The 17,606-nt window shown below is 40.4% G+C and overlaps 1 protein-coding gene across 8 annotated transcripts in view; it reads right to left on the reverse strand.

The window, feature by feature from the left end:
* Nucleotides 1–17,606, reverse strand: part of STOX2 (storkhead box 2) — a 175,586-nt gene that overhangs the window by 134,095 nt on the left and 23,885 nt on the right. The window contains exon 1 of one of the 8 annotated variants that reach the window (XM_032468560.1): nucleotides 99–875. The exons of the other annotated variants lie outside the window; for them this stretch is intronic. The gene's annotated coding sequence lies outside the window, so the exon portion shown is untranslated. Of the gene's footprint in view, nucleotides 1–98; nucleotides 876–17,606 lie in introns of those variants that run through there. 8 annotated transcript variants of the gene reach the window in all.

Genomic DNA, 17,606 nt, shown 5'->3' on the forward strand with positions numbered 1-17,606 from the left:
CCTCGAGTTCCATATACTGACTCTCCGGTCTGGGTCCTGGCTTTCTGGTTTTGCAAGGGGTCTGTAAAACGTACAGATGGTAATAATCTGTGGCTTACTTCAAATCCTGACGACTGCTGCTTTTATTCTCTTGATTTCCTTTGGTGCCAAAGATGTCGTTCTAGTCCAGAGTTACCGCATGTTACGTGAAACTGCTGTCAACATTTTATTGCATTCAGCATTTCGGGTTTCCTGATCGCTAACTCCAGCATTAAAGATAGCCATGCTCTGTATATTTTTCAATCCTCTTTTTCTTTTTTTCCTTCCACGGAAGGGTGCTGGGCTCTCCCTAAGCAGCACAGAGATTTCAAGCTGGACGTTTCCAGACCGCATTAAAATAAATACTAATGCAATTCATTTCTACCTTCAGACATTTCTTTCCTTCCCGGGTTGCTCCGGCAGTGTTAATTTTCCCACTCTCCTAGAATGGTGAAGGCCTGTCTGGGCAAGTAAGATAACACTTGGGCAGGAGATTAAAAGCCCACACTGAAGTCATTAAGTACCTACAGGGCTGGGCCCTGAATCCTCGGCACGGTCTCCAAACATCGTCACCTTGACTTGAAAAGCAACAGGAAAAGCCTAACGACTAAGACAATCTCATTTTGGCGTTTCCAGGCCTGGCACCACCTGTATTTTATGTAACAAAACAGCACTTCCACTTGGAGGCCAGGACAAGGAGCAAATGCCTGACTTTCATTTCACTTCACCTTGAGTTATGCGAACTGTGAGCCACTGTTGAGGTCTTGAACTTGGGTGACCAAAAGTCCTATTTTGCCCCCAACAGTTCCGGTGTGTAATTACCCTTAACGCTGCCTGGTTTCATCAACATATGAATACCTTATCTATAGCTTTGACTTTCGTTCTGGGACATTCTTTACATTTGCCATGTGTGCTTGAAAAACCAGTGGACACCTCTACCCCCCAAATCACAGGTTCAAAGAACAACTTAGACATTCAGACTGTTGAGAACGTACACCTTTGTCCTATGTATTATTTGCACTTAGGTACCCTTATACCAATTTATGCAACCATCTATTTTATGTTGGTTTTAATTATTTTTCTTTTTCCTTATTAATACAAATCTTTAAAAACCCACCTCTAACTTAACACAGAAAGAAAAGAATCCTTCATGGCTTAAAGGAGTGCTCCTTCCGAGGTGCAGGGTGTGGTCAGAATGTTCGAGCTGGAATCACTGGTGTGGCTGTGATAAGACAGCAGCGTCTCCCTTCCTCCCATTTGCTGCACGACTAAAGAATGAAGGAGAAAGGAGCAACACGGTCTTCTTTTGCCATTTGTCAAGGAAATGTCACTAAAGAATCTTGGGAGGTAGCCATCAGTAACAATTACTCTAAATGGAAATCTTACAGAATAAACACACATCCTTGTGTCGGGGAGGGGAAGATGGTGCTCTCTGATTTTGCTTGTTTGTTTGTTTTAATCCTTGAAGAATTTAAGTAAACCTTTTAGGCATAAGAAAGTGCAAATTGTGGGGAAATTGAGCATAATTGAAAACATTAAGAAAGAAGAATCAACCAGAAATAGGAGGGATCTGGGAAAAGAATTCATGGGGAAACCAACTGAACAGGAAACAAATCCATCTGAGGGAATGGCTTCTCTTTGTGTCACATAAGCTGAACCCTCTCTCCATGCCCTCTCCCCGTCCAATCTCACTCCATCGTTGTCTGGATGTGGATGACTCCAGCCTTTATTTTTAGCTGTCCTCTCTTTCTCAAACCCAGTCTCATATAATCAACGACTATGTTTCCTGTCTCAAGGGGTTTTAGCATCAAAAGTTATTGCTGCTTTGACATTCCCCATATTTTTGATAACGCCAGCCACCAAGGCTCAAACTCCAACATTCTTGCCAAGTCCCATAAAAGCTATCTCCAAAATGCTTCTTGTATCTACTCTCTACGAAGCTACATCCTCACGTGCCCCTCCCCAGCTGGGACCACTTGATCCCCATCTGCTTTAGGCTTGGCCAAATCTTCAGTTCTCACCGCCAATCCCACTCAGAGATTAAAGCCCTTTAACTTGAGCCAGCTCCAGCTCCGCCCTGAGGTCTTACATCAGGTAGCACTGGCTGACAGTCCCCCCACTAAAGTCCCAGCTTTAATCAAAGGGCTCCTAGTACCCTGATCCCAGCCTGCCTCCAACCCTCAAATAACAGGGCTTCACCCCCAAGCTTGTTCCCAAGCTCCTGTTTTGGGAACTGCCCTGTAAATCTGGCTCCTGAGTCCGGGACTCTTGCCAGTTTCCCCAGTTGGGCCTGAAAAACCCTTCCTCAATCTCCAGTTCAATGCTTGGAATCTGCTCAGCCCCTGCACGCTGCTGTTCATACCCAGAGTTAACCAGTTGTCTCAGGGCCTGGAGTTTGCCACACCTGCCAGAAACTGCTTGCCAGCCCTAAATGCAGCGTAAACTCCCACCAGGCAAAAAGCAGAGCCAGAAACAAGGCACTCAGCAGAATTCTCTTCGCTCCATCTGGTCCCTGACATGGACTCGGGGCCCTTGTTCCAGCTTCGGAAATGCCACTGGCTTTGGCTTAAATTTGGCTGAGTCGACACTTCTGGTTTTACCCCCATTAAATGACTGTTTGGACATTTTGTGTTTCTGATCCTCATTTCCAGCCCCTTCGCTTCCCCAGTAACCATGACAGCTTGTTCCAATTTGGACCTTCCAAGTAGCCACCTCTGCGTTTATCTGCCATCCCTCCTGGTTTCTGCCCACGACCACCACTGCCCCTCGTCTACCTAACAGCCACTCCCTCTTTTGTCCTGGCTTACAGAACCCTGATCCTTTGATCTCTTGAAGGACAGGCCCTTCTTCGGCCCTAAGGAAAGTATCGTAACTTGCTATGGTAATCTCAATTTTGGCCAGTACTGACATGAATGGGAATGGAACCCATTCATGGCTAATTAAACATAAGAAGTCTTCTGAGGAGAGCTTTCTGTCCCAACTTTAAAACACACACACAACACACACACACAACACACACACACACACACACATATATCAGGAAAAGGCCTCGTGCTAATTCTCTGTCTTGGATGCAAAGAGGATATCTGGAGCTGCAGCAGCCATCTTGAGATCAAAAGGCAACAACAGAGGATGCAGGAGCCAATATTCTAATTACAGTGAACGAGAAACACCAATATAGGGCCTGTGTTCTCAACAGCATCATTGGGCTACTTCCCTGGCCGTTGCCTGTCCATCTCACGTTTCTCATTATATGATTCGAACAAATTCCTAACTGAGCCAGTATTAGTTAAGTTTTCTGTTACAGGCAACCAAACACTGTTCCCCTAATAGAAGAGACACATGAACTGCATAACTTTCTAGGAAGACTTCACTGTTTGGTGCCTGAGGTTGGGTCAGTTAATATCCCATTTCCTTCTCTCTTCTTCTCATTCAATCTCTCTCCTCTCCAATTTGCTCTGTACCAAAGGTAATTGCACTCAGCTCACACATATGTTTTCTTTTACATTTGCAATATTTTTAAAGCACGTGAGTGACATCAGTGAAAACAGTGGAGTAGGGAATTCCACAGGCCAGTCCCTCCACAAAATAGCTAATAAAAACTGTCAGAATCAATTTTATCTGAAATCTAAAAACTGGTTAAAGCTTTGCAGCAACCAGATGAACACATAATCAAGAAAAAAGTGGCTAAACATCAGGAAGAGAGATTTGTGGCATTTCAACTTACCCTGGCCCCATGTCCCCCCTACTCAGCTCAGTGGTGGTTTTGAAGATACAACCCACTTCCTTGGTGTGGGTTACTGGTGCTGGAAGGATCAGAACAGACCTTGTTTTCAAATAAGTATGGTTCTGTTTGACCTGCCTGGTGGCTCCATGAATGACTGATGCAAAGGTCTTATCTTTATTCCAACTAATTCAGCACTCTCCTTGAGTGAAGAGATTAAGACCCAAAAGGCATTTGTCCAAAATGTTTAAAGGCAAATGAATTATCTGCTGCCACTTGGGGCAAAGGATACTGTTTAGGACAAACAATGGAAAACCAAAAAGCCTGAGAAGAGTGAGATATTTGGGGAAATAAAAACTTCAAAAGCTCCTCCATGTTCCTGGGAATCTGAAAGCTCATATACACGCCCAGGGCAGGGTATATGCCCAGAAAAGACCAGAGAAGGTCCTAATTTTGCATTTCTAGCTGACTTTCAGGCTCTGTGCAAGCAGGAAGCGAAGGCTAGGGCAGAGTGGTAAACTGTGCGGCTGAGGGTGAAGGCATGCCCCAACACACACAGCCCACTAGCTATTTAACTCTGTCTTTTTCTTTTCTCCCCTTCTTCTTCTTCTGTTTTCTCTTTTTGGTTTGAGATGCTTAAGAAAACCTCTGTCAAAAATGCTAGCTGATCACTACACTAACCAAATAAAGATGACAATGGCCTACATGACAAAGAATACCGGCTTCACAAAATTAGTTCAGAGAAAGCACTAAACAAAGATCAGCAACCACAAAAAGCAAGAATAACAAGGCTTGAGAAGGAGGGGGAATCTGATTTCCAGTGTAGCCACATTATAGTATCCAAATCATCCAGTTTTCAACAACAAAAAAAATTACAAGGCATGTAAAGACACAAGAAAGTATGGCCATGCACAGGTTAAAAAAAGGAAAGGAAAGAAAATAGAAACGGTTTCTAAGGAAGCCCAAATATTAAACTTACTTGACAGACTTTAAATCAATCATTTTAAATGTGCTCAAAAAGCTACAGGAAACCATGTACAAAGAACTGAAGGAAACCCTGAAAGCAATGTTTCACCAAATAGAGAATATCAGTATAAACAGCTAGAGACTGTAAAATGAAATCAAATAGAAATTCTGGAGTTGAGAAGTACAACTGAACTGAGGAATTCAATATCAAGTATGAGCAGAGAGAAGAAAGAATCAGTAAACTTGAAGATAAGTCAATTGCGATTACCCAATCTTAGCAGAGAGAGAAAAAAGAATGCAAGAGATGAACATAACCTAGGAGACCTATGAGATACCATCAAGCATATCAACATATGCATAATGGTAGTCCCAGAAAAAAAGAGGAGAGAAAGGCAGAAAGAACATATGAAGAAGCAATGGCCAAAACATTCAGTCTACATATCCAAGAAGTTCAGCAAACTCCAAGTATGATAAATTCAAAGAAGTCCACCTTGAGACACATTGTAATTAAAGTATTGAAAAACAAAGAGAGAATCCCAAAAGTAGCAAGAAGTAAGAGACATGTCACGTGCACGGGAGCCACCATAAGCTTAACAGCTGATTTCTTGTCAGAAACCATGGAGGCCAGAAGGCAACAGGGTGACATTCTAAATGCTTTAAAAAAAAAAAAAACAATCAACTCAGAATTCTATATTCAAAACTATTCTTCGAAAATGAAAGAGAAATTAAGACAGTCCCAGATTTAAAAGACTGAGAGCATGTGTCCCTAGTAAGCTGCCCTACAAGAACGGCTCCTGCGAGGAGCCCTTCAGGCTGAAATGAAAGGACACCAGCTATAACTTGATCCATGTGAAGAGATTAAAACACAGCACGGGTAACTACATAAATAAATATGAAAGTCAATATTCGTGTATATTTCCTTTTTCCTTTTCCCCATGTGATTTTGAAAACAGCTACATAAAGCAACAATTACAAATCTATATTGTTACTGATGGGCACACATGGTATCGAGACGTAATGGGTGTCAACAAAGCACACGTGCACAAGCAAACACTCAACCAACATCTGCTTTATGAGATTCTTGTGAAAATTTAATGGTGTTATTTGTAATCTGTGAAGTTCATTTTACAGATGAACTTTATCTTTGAAGTAACATTTTCATCTGGGGTCATGGTCCATATTTTAGTCACATTTATGTCTAACAAAATACTCAACACATAGTAGGTGAGGTGCCCAATAAATTTTTGTGTAATGAATGAATATGCTAACTCTATGGTCAGATGAAGCTGAAACATTTAAAATAATTTACAGGCATTTTTATTAATGATCTTAGCATCCTACCACAATCTCTACCAGAGGTAAGCAATACAAGAGTTTTGTTTTTGTTTTTTTTTTAATGGATGCAGTTAAATGACTCACTTTAAGTTTTAACACAAGCAATGGCTTATTTTACTACTAGATATTTTTTGGATCCTTCAAGGTAAAAATTCTTTGAACTCAGGGCTTTTTTTCACAATTCAATAATCAAATTGTCAAACTCAAGTGGGAGAAGGAAAACAGAATCAGGTAGAGTAAAAGTGTGCCCAGTTTTTATTTTTTAAACAAAGATTATTGATACAAAATATGATGTACATGAGTAAAACTGCTGATTTTACAGTAAAATAAAGCAGTTGTTCACCCTGAATTTTCTTACCTACTAATGTCAGGCAAACTAAAGAGGATGAGTTCACAGGTTTGATTTCCTAAGAAATCACCCGCTGCCTTCCTGAAGGCATCTCTCAGCAGCAAGATATTTAACTAGACCATTAGAACTCTCTAAAACAGTGAAAAAAAATTCACCAAAATGAATAATGATTTTTTTGTTCTTATGAAAAAAATCTATCAGACTATTAAGATTCAAAATTGGAACTGCATATAGATGAGATTATACTATGTAAAACTGATAATACATAAAGACGTTAACTGAATAAAAAAAAAGTATAGAACTATGGGTCAACTACCATTATAATTATCAGAATATATATTGGCATATAAAAATGGTGTGGAATAAATTATGGATGAGTTTTTTCCTTTCTGAAAATTTCTCTCATGCCATTACCTTTATAGTAACTGAAACTCAAAGGAGAAAAGAAAATTAAGAGGTTTTGCTTTTTGGGGTGGTTTTTTTTTTTGGCTAAAACCAGGGGAAAAAAACTTTGAAGCCCTCAAGTTAGTGGATTAGGTTCCCAACTTTTAATACAAATAATATGAATATATTTGTATGAGACCTTTAGGAGAATTACTTTTATTCTGCTAGAATTATAAACAGTTCTTACAGTTTATTTGAATCATTAGTCTCTAAACTGTCTCTAAAATTTAAACTTAAGAAGTATGAAAATAACTGACAAATCATGTTTTGTACTTTTTTAATTTGGAACAGAAAAATTCCTTAGCGCCAAGTTTGGAAACCACCAGGAATTCTTGGGTTTGAAAGTAAAACTCCAACTAAAACGTTGGGTAATTAATCTTTTCTTTTTCTTTTTAATACTGGTGCTTTTCTATTTAAGGAAAAGATTATAAGGTATTTGGTTATTTTTTAAAAATAACCCTCTTGGGTAGGAAGAGATAAATTGGGAGTTCGAAATTTGCACCTCTTGGGGAGTGATGGAAATGTTAGGTGTCTTGATTACGGCGGGTTTGTTGGTGTGTACATCTATCAAAATTCATCAAACTGTACATCTGAGATATGTGTAGTTTACTGTACAGGAATTATACCAAAATAAAGTTGTTTTTTAAAATAACCTTCTTTAAAAGCAGCACTTTAAGCAGCACTTACTTCTTATAAATAAGAGAGAAACATGTGCTGATTATTTTAACGTTTACTTTGCTTTTCAAAGCAGGCAATCGTGACAAAACACTCACTAAACTTTCCTTTCATTTGCCTGTGTGCTTCTGCTCCCTCACACCCTCAAGAAATCAGAAAAAGTAAGAATATTTTAGCTACTGGACCACAGCACTGATGTGCTGCAGTATTTCTTTGGGTCCCTTAACATGTAGTGGTTTCAGATACAGCTTTACTCTAATAGCTAAACATGAAAGAAATGGCTGAAGTGTTTACAGGTACTTTTTTTTTAAATCTGAAAGCCACCCGAGACCTTCTTGGTCTATGGATGACAAACGTTTACATCATTGATATTTACATACTTCATTTAATTTGTAGCTTTGGTTATCCACCGTCAAATTCTATTTAGTTTCCAGATGAAATGAGATATTTAAATATTTAAATGAGATGTTTAAATACTTACCTGAGATATTTAAAACTACCTGTTAATAATTCTGAAAGAATTCTCCTGAAATGTTAAGACAGAGAGAGAGAGACTGTTCTCCAACGCTATTAAAGAGTGGACATCGGTGGGTATGAATATTTTGAGCTGGAATTTACTTTTTTTTGGGGGGAATTTCCTTTTATATATTCTTCTTTCTTAAAAACTTTATCTTCTCCCAATTTTACGTACTTGAAAATCCACTGAGACTTCAGCCAAATGAATTGCTTACCCTTTCTTTAGCAGTTATTTCATCTTGTCAATGAGAATGTGGAAAAACACTGGAATTATTACACGAGAATGTAAGTTCCATGCAGGCAAGAGCTTCTGCAATTCTGTTCACTTGCTGTTTGTCCACCTCACCGTATAGGGCCTTTTTGTCCCACATCTACTGAATTTGTAGAACTAAATCACAAAAACGTTGAATTTAGCAAAGAACTGAAAGCAGAAATGTTAACAACGTTGCTGTCAACAACAAAAGTATTTTTCATGATTTCTTTCTAAAATTCAGTGTCTTGAACTCTGAGGCTCTTCTCTAGAGCCAGACAATCATTTCATCAGTGCCGGACGGCTCATCTTGCTGACACAACAGGGTCGCTGCAAAGCACGACTGCTTTAGGTAGTAGGATCCATCTAATGACCTGTCATTTAACGACACTTAATGACAACCTATGCACCTGTGGGAGCGGCTGCCTCTCCCAGAGGTGAACAATAGCTCTCTTTGCCTTGGAAGAAATAGACTCAGTACATTTGAGCCTTTTAACAGCCTCCCTATTTATAATTAGGAGAACTCTCAGTACTCACACCATCGCTGGTGTCATTAGAGTCTATAAATATAAATGCATCTCTTGTGCCTCTTTCTTTTCAGTCTCTGCACTCCTTCTTTGCAACTTGCGTCTTGACAGTTCTAAAGACCTCAGAGTCCTAAAGTCTTCAAATGGCTCAAGGAAATGGTACCACCTGGCATTACAGATTCCTTGCCCATGACCTGGTGGACCACAAATGTAACTCCCCATCCTTAGGTATTTTCCAGGATCTAGCCATCTAAAGAAAAACAGCTGACGTCTCTTTGTCTGGAGTAAAATATAAACAAAATGCATGAGGAAATCCAATCGAATGTTGGGAGAGGACTAACTGTCTTCCCAGACAACCTTTACCCTTTCGCACTGGCTGCCCCACGGTGACCCCCTTGGTCCTTACTAATCCCGGAGCACGAGCTCCCAGGGCCATTCAGACCGTAGGCTCCTTTTCCTCTAGCATCTCTCCCAGGCAGGAAGGCCACTTCCTTTCCCTCTAACTACCCTCACCTTCTCACCTCCAATCTCAGGTCTAGGGTCATCCCTCGCTGCTCCAGACACCCTAATCTTTTCCTGCTATGAACTCCCAAGACACCCGGTGGCTACATAACTCCCCTGGGCGGGAGAAGGTGGGGGTGAGCACGTATTCCAGCTTCAACCAAAACATTCCCTCGCTTGCTTGTTTTCTACATTAGTTTCCAGGTTAAGTGTTAACTGAAGAAAGAATTGCATTAAAAAATAATAATAATAAAACAACAAATAAAATAAAAACAAAATAAAATAAAATAAGTGTTCTAGAAAATATAGCTGAGTAAATGAGTTTTAATGTTAAAATTAGGATACATAATACAGACACTCCCCTTTAAAAGCAAACCTTACGGGTACCAGGAGTTACTGTCGCAGTTGGGTTAGCTGTTACAGGGTCTGTACCTGTGTGTACGTATATATATGTTACATATATAAAATCACCGAGCTGCACACTTAAGATTAGTGCACTTTACGTGCTTTACTGTATTAGGTTGGCCTTCAACTTTTAGATAAATAAACACAATGAAAAAGTAAGAAAAACTGTATTTACTTAACAAGCATTCATTGGGCCCATATTGAACTCCTGGCTCTGGGCAAGGTTCTCTGTCCCACAATCACTGTTCAGTGACGACATATGATGCGATAAACACGGTCCTTATCCTCACTGAGTTTAAAGTCATGTGGGAGGAGAAACAAGGAAATAAGTCATTGTAGTCAAGAAGGATAAACAGGTACCATGCCGTACAGCGATCCAGGCGTCTAAGTTTGTAACTTGTGGGCATTTAAGTGCCAGTTTCCACAGTGTAAATGGAGAAGCCTGGATTCAGACACAGGCAGTCACTTACTTCTGTGGCAGGTTTCCTGCCCACCTGGGGCCTCCATCTGGGTCCAGCACAAAAACAGCACTCCCTCACAAGGACAAGTATGGACTGCCCCGGGGTCCCTTGGCCCCACACTCCCTGGCTCACCGGCCTTTTGGCCCCCTGTGTCCTTCAGGGGTCACTTTATTCTGGAACCACATGGAAGGAGAGGAGGTGAAGGAAGTGGAAAGCGAACTACGTTTTGTCGAACTCCGACTCTGGGCCAGCACCTGCCCTGGGCCAGGGTGCACGGTCTTCATTAACCTCAAACCTTTGTCAGCTTCTGTCACCCTCATTTTGTGCAGAAGGGAAATGAAGATGACAGAGGATAAGTAGCGGTGAGTGGCAGAGCTGAGACTGAAATCCAGGCTTGGGAACCAGGACTGGGGTTGCCCCAAAAGTCTCTCTTTCAAGAAGTTTAAGCAACTCTCTGTGTCAACCCCTTGGATGGACCCAGAACATCTAATGGAATGACACGCTACACACAGTCCGGCTTCCCAGCTCACGGAAACCAAGGAGACCAGCATGTCCCTCCGGCTCTGACCTGTAACGACAGGAGCTGCAGGAGCCAGCTGGCCCCCCAAGGTCCAGACGCCTCTGTCCCAAGCCCTGATGAGACACACACGACCCGCGGGAAGCAGTTCTACAAACACTATTCCCAGACCCCAAATACCATAAGAAGCTCTAGCCTAGTAAAATCACTTTATTTCATAAGATATTATTGAGATCCGAGTCCTAAGAGAACTGGATATTTATCCTGAATATTGGCTATCGTTAGAAAATGACTTATTCATTTCTTGCTTTTTTTTAAGTTATTTTTCTATCAGCCATTTGGGGGGTTTCTTCCTCTCCTACACCAGTTTCTGCTTCAAACAGCATTTCTAGAAAGCAATATTTAAATTTTAAAAGGTTTTATTTTAGATAAATCTAGCCAGTGCAATAATCAGTTTTAATTTCCTAACCAATATATGCTTGTCCCTAATTTCCTAGGGAATTTAGCATTAAATGTCGACAACAGAATGGTGACTCTTTCCTAGAAGGAAAAAGGCTTTCCACCCCCACCCCAAGATTTCCCCAACACTTAATCCGAGACACAAAATGGCAAGGCAGTCAAAGATGACAGAGCTGGCAGGACACGGGGAGCTGAAACAGGAAACTCTGTCATCCAGCCTCGAAGATAAGGTTTACACAAGTGCTTCTCAACCACCCAGGAGGCTGCAGGAAGTCGCATGATGTGACGATTACACAGGACGTGAGTTGCAGGCCTAGATTCAATCTCAGCTCTGCCACTAACTTGTGATGTGACTTTGGCAAGTGTGTCCAACCACCTACACCTCTTGTCTTGAGCTCTGCAGCCAGTGCGGGGTCATGTCAGAACAACAGTGGTCAACTGACTGGACAGGGTTGCTGTGCATAGCCAATAACAATTATAACACACACACATGCATGCGTACGCTACACAGCTGCCAACAGCTGGCATCATTAGGGGAATACAGCACTGTCCTTGGGGTGGTTGGGTGGGAGGAATGGATGACAAGTCATAAGACGCAGAATTACCCACAGAAGAAGCAGATTTCTGCCTATTTCTGTCAGTTGAGCTCCTCTCCTTGCTTCTGTGTTTTCTTTTCAACCCCTACCCGCTTCCAGTCTTTAAAACCTGTTGCTCAGCTCAGAGACAAACTGGGATGTGACTTCGGCAACAATTCTGTGGGGTCCTGACAAGAGCAAATACAGGAACTTACGAACCTTCTGAGAGCACTCATTTCAATTTTGTTCTTACGAAAATGGAAATAAGCAAACTGGTGAGTGTCATGGACTAAATGTTTGTGTCCCACCCTGCCCTGCCCTGCCCTAACCACTGAAGCCCTAATCCCCAGAGTGATGGCATTTGGAGGTGGGGGCTTTGGGAGGTAATTAGGTTTAGATCAGGGTATGAGGGTGATTGAAGAATTCAGCAAGGTAGCAGGTTACAAAATTAATGTTCAAAAATCAGTTGCATTTCTTTACACTAACGATAAATCAACAGAAAAAGAAAGTAAAGAAACAATCCCCTTTAAAATAGCACCCAAAGTAATAAAACATCTGGGAATAAATCTAACCAAGGAGGTGAAAGAATTATACACAGAAAACTATAAACCATTGATGAAGGAAATTAAAGAAGACTTTAAAAAATGGAAAGATATTCCATGGTCTTGGATTGGAAGAATCAATATTGTTAAAATGGTCACACTGCCCAAGGCAATCTACAGATTTAATGCAATCCCTATCAAATTACCCAGGACCTATTTCACAGAACTAGAACGAATCATAATAAAATTTATATGGAACCATCAAAGACCTAGAATTGCCAAAGCATTACTGAAGAGAAAGAAAGAGGCTGGAGGAATAACTCCCCCAGACTTCAGACAATACTATAGAGCTACAGTTATCAAGACAGCATGGTATTGGTACCAAAACAGACATATAGACCAATGGAAAAGAATAGAGAGCCCAGAAATGAACCTACAAACTTTTGGTCAACTAATCTTTGACAAAGGAGGCAAGAATATACAATGGAATAAAGACAGTCTCTTCAGCAAATGGTGTTGGGAAAACTGGACAGCAGCATGTAAAACAATGAAGCTAGAACACTCCCTTACACCATATACAAAAATCAACTCAAAATGGATTAAAGACTTAAACATAAGACAAGATACAATAAACCTCCTAGAGGAAAACATATGCAAAACATTATCTGACATACATTTCAAAAATTTTCTCCTAGAAGAAATAAAAGCAAGAATAAACAAATGGGACCTAATGAAACTTACAAGCTTCTGCACAGCAAAGGAAACCAGAAGTAAAACAAGAAGAAAACCTACGGAATGGGAGAAAATTTTTGCAAGTGAAACCGACAAAGGCTTGATCTCCAGAATATACAAGCAGCTCATACGACTCAATAAGAAAAAAATAAACAACCCAATCCAAAAATGGGCAGAAGACCTAAACAAGCAATTCTCCAAGGAAGACATACAAATGATCAAAAAGCACATGAAAAAATGCTCAATATCACTAATTATCAGAGAAATGCAAATCAAAACTACAATGAGGTATCACCTCACACCAGTCAGAATGGCCGCCATTCAAAAGTCCACAAATGACAAATGCTGGAGAGGCTGTGGAGAAAGGGGAACCCTCCTACACTGCTGGTGGGAATGCAGTTTGGTGCAGCCACTATGGAAAACAGTGTGGAGATTCCTCAAAAGACTAGGAATAGACTTACCATATGACCCAGGAATCCCACTCCTGGGCTTGTATCCAGAAGGAAATCTACTTCAGGATGACACCTGCACCCCAATGTTCATAGCAGCACTATTTACAATAGCCAAAACATGGAAACAGCCTAAATGTCCATCAACAGGTGACTGGATAAAGAAGAGGTGGTATATTTATACAATGGAATACTACTCAGCCATAAAAACCAACAACATAATGCCATTTGCAGCAACATGGATGCTCCTGGAGAATGTCATTCTAAGTGAAGTAAGCCAGAAACAGAAAGAAAAATACCATATGAGATCGCTCATATGTGGAATCTAAAAAAGAAAAAGAAAAACAAACAAACAAAAACAAAGCATAAATACAGGACAGAAATAGACTCACAGACAGAGAATACAGACTTGTGGTTACCAGGGGGGTGGAGGGTGGGAAGGGATAGACTGGGATTTCAAAATTGTAGAATAGATAAACAAGATTACACTGTATAGCACAGGGAAATATACACAAAATGTTATGATAACTCACAGAGAAAAAAATGTGCCAATGAGTGTGTATATGTCCATGAATGACTGAAAAATTGTGCTGAACACTGGAATTTGACACAACATTGTAAAATGATTATAAATCAATAAAAAATGTTAAAAAACAAACAAACAAAAACAAAAAATAAATAAATAAATAAATAAAATTAGGCCTAACTCCAAAAAAAACCACTTCATTACACGTGAAAATTGCACAAAATCCAAATTCAAGTGTCCGTAAATAGAGTTTCATCGGAACCCTGCCATGCACATTCACTGACATGTGTCCAGGCTGCGTCCGTGCAAACAAGGCAGAGCTGGGTAGTTGTCACCGAGACCATATGGCCCAGAAAGCCGAAAATATTTACTGCCTTGGCCTTTATAGAAAAAGTTTGCCAATCCCTGATGTAAAGTTCAGCTCCCACAAAGGCAGACAAGAGCCCCGTACAAGTACGCAGCTGAGCAAGTATAAAAACTGAATGCAAAATATAAGGCACCTTAATACAGAAGCAATTTCGTCTTCCATGTCAGTGTCGTCCGCACTGAGTTCTGAGGAGTTCGAGGTCAGGGTGAGGTCCCTTCGGGAGATATCTGGGCAATGTTCTGAGCGACTCATCCCTCCTCCCCAAAAAGAGTAGTTCTGTTTTCATCCTTATAAATTGGGATGCCGTGTGTAATTTTATGGGAAAAAAAGAGTTTTCTTTCAAAAAGAAAAAAGAAGTTGGAAACTCATTGTGACTTACTTTATCTAGGGAAGATGACTGAAAACTCAAGCAGTTCCAAAGGCTGTGAATGAAAAGGGACCATTATGCATGTAAAACCACACAAACCAGGGCTAAAACCCAATCAGCTCGATTTGCTAAGAATAGAACACAGGCAGCCAACACGGTTCTAAAGAAGATGTGATGTTTGTCATAAGGCACTTTCTTCCACCTCAGCTTAACCCCTTCTGCACACAGCCCTGCAGCACTCTTTATTAAACATATAAAATCACAAAGCAATTTGATTCACAGGCCCGTATGACGGCCACGCACCCATTTTCCTGGTGGCAGCCAAATCAAAAACTTTAAAGAAACTACAAACAGGGCTGCAGAGCACCTATAATTTATTTTTATAAGTAATGAGCCATTAACAGGTACTTCAGGAAGTAATTAAAGGCAAACTGATAGCAGCTAACTGTAAGGCTTGGCGTTTTCCTGTTTGCTTTTTCAGTAAAGTGGCAGTCTTCTATAGCCACTCAAAGCATCCAAAAACGAGTCTAGTCATGCAGTCTGGAACTAGGAAATGGACATGCGCTAGGTTCCATCTGAAAAAGCAGCTCTGGTACATATTTACTAAAACCGAGTCTTGCAGAATGCCTGGGGCAGTTGATAGCAAGGCCCGCTTCTTAAATCCTCAAATCAGAGAAGGCAGTAAGAGGGTGAGCAGAAGGAAACCACTCAGCGGTCAAGCACATGCCTAGCCTGCACGAGGTCCTGGGTTCAATCCCCAGCACCTCCATCAAAAAAAAAAAAAAAAAAACAACTCAAGAAAAAGAACGGAAAGGCAGTAAGGGAAAAGAAGAACTATCTCTGTGTTACATTTTAATAAATATATGTTGTAATGAGCATAAAAAAGATCAAGTGACTTCATTATCCACCTTTTTTATAGGGATTTAAATAAGGAAATTAATCAGGTAAATCCACACTGGCAAGAACAGGGCACTTGCTTTCAGCGAGGCTGGGACTCATCATCCCAAAGTCAAATCTCTTCCCATACAAATGACTCTCTGACACGTATGAATCTGTAGGGAAATAAAACTCCCAATTTAAGTATTTCTCTTATCCATTATGTTTCAATATCTTGATTAGTGCAAGGTCAATTCTGTATTTTCACTGTTCATCCAATAACAAAGCCCAAATTAGTTGTTTATTTTTCCCTATTTTCTAAACTTCTTACCCATTCTAAAAAGTTGTTCCTATATTTTGCACTACATGTATGTCAAGTGATTAATGCTGTATATACCTCAAACTTGCACAGTGCTGTGTGTCAATTACATCTCAATAACACTGAAAAAAATCCTTACGTTGTTCTAAACAGTCTAAAATAGTGAGGGAGGCAAATTCCAAATGAACCTGACTTTAAATTAAGACACAGTTTGGGCAGGACGAGACGGGAGGGACCCTGCATGCTATAGGGGATTCTGGTTATTTAGTAAGAGTACGTTGAAAGTACGTAGATCTCTGTCAGATCTACGGTCTGCAACGTCTCTAAGAACATTCTGTAACCACATTCCTGAGCGCTTCTCTAGCCAAATAAATAGATCAAGACCGAATCTCAGGCATGAAAGAGGGGCTCTGGCAAGTCTGAAATATGCATATTAGACAAGGCTTATAGTATTAGAGTTTCCACTGAAACTGTTACTTGTGTTACAATCATTTTAAAAGGATTTCTAAGAGGCTGAGTTGAAAACGTGGCAATGCTATGCAGTCAAATATAGCAAATAAACACACACACACACACACACACCAACTCCCTCCTTGCTGTAAACATGCTAAGAAGGCATCACCGCCGTGGATTTGCAGTGATGAAGTCAATGTCAGACTGACTGCTTTACTTCGCTTGCCCCCTGGTGGAGAGACAAGTAATCCACGTGGATAAAAAGGAGACAGAAACAGCAGAAGGAATTCACCCTTCAGATAACAAGAGTTGGCGCCAAAGGTCAAGGACAAAGAGAAGATATTTGAAACAAACAGAATTTTCTGAATAGGCTAGGAATCACTACTCTGGATCACCTGTCCACACTCCAAAGAAATCTGCTTTTCATGCACACGGCCCACCTCTAACAATCAGGTATTCGGACATTCCAATCTAGGGCCAAAAGACTTGATTCCAAAAGGTGAAATCATTATGTGCATCCCCTTTTCCCTAATCACCCACCCCCAACACACCCCCATACACCCCCAAGAAAAAAGAAAGGAGTCTTTGCAGGCCGAGTCTTCATGGGCCACAAGCCTCCTCTGTGTTTCTGTAAGGGAGTATTTTACAAAAAGGAAAACAAACAAAACTTTAGAGTGTTCACCAAAGCTAGCTACAGACCCAGTACTAACCAATTTGGGTTATTCTGAAAGTTCTTCATCTCGTAATTCATTCTTGACGGATTCTTAACTCATGAAGTCTGCATAACAAAGGTGCCATTTCATCACATGTAACTTATAAAAAGCAAAATAACTCATTTATTCAAATTACTTCCATTAAATCATTCATGATCATGAATGACTAACTTATATTAATTACCTTACAATTAGTATAAGTTACTAGAATACCCTAAAATGGAAAGAACATGAAATGTAAAGTCAGAAAAACCACAGTTTTAACTCTAGCCCCTATCATTAATTTACTCTGTGATCTTGCAGTGTAAACTTCCGGGCAGTGGAAGTAACTTTCTCAACTGTGAAGTTAGGGACTTGAGTGGAGAACCCTAGGGTCTCTCTGCAGTGCTGAGGTTGGTCCAGAAAAAAACAGCAGATGAACCACATCTTCCATTTCCCTTGTTCAGAGTGCCCTCCAGTGGCTCCCAGGAAAAATTAAGTAATTTTTAAATTCTATTTTTGCATATGTATAGGAGAACATTAAACTCAGTGGTACCTCAA

This window comes from Camelus ferus, chromosome 26, assembly GCF_009834535.1.
Source record: "Camelus ferus isolate YT-003-E chromosome 26, BCGSAC_Cfer_1.0, whole genome shotgun sequence".
NCBI classification, from domain to species: Eukaryota; Metazoa; Chordata; class Mammalia; order Artiodactyla; family Camelidae; genus Camelus; species Camelus ferus.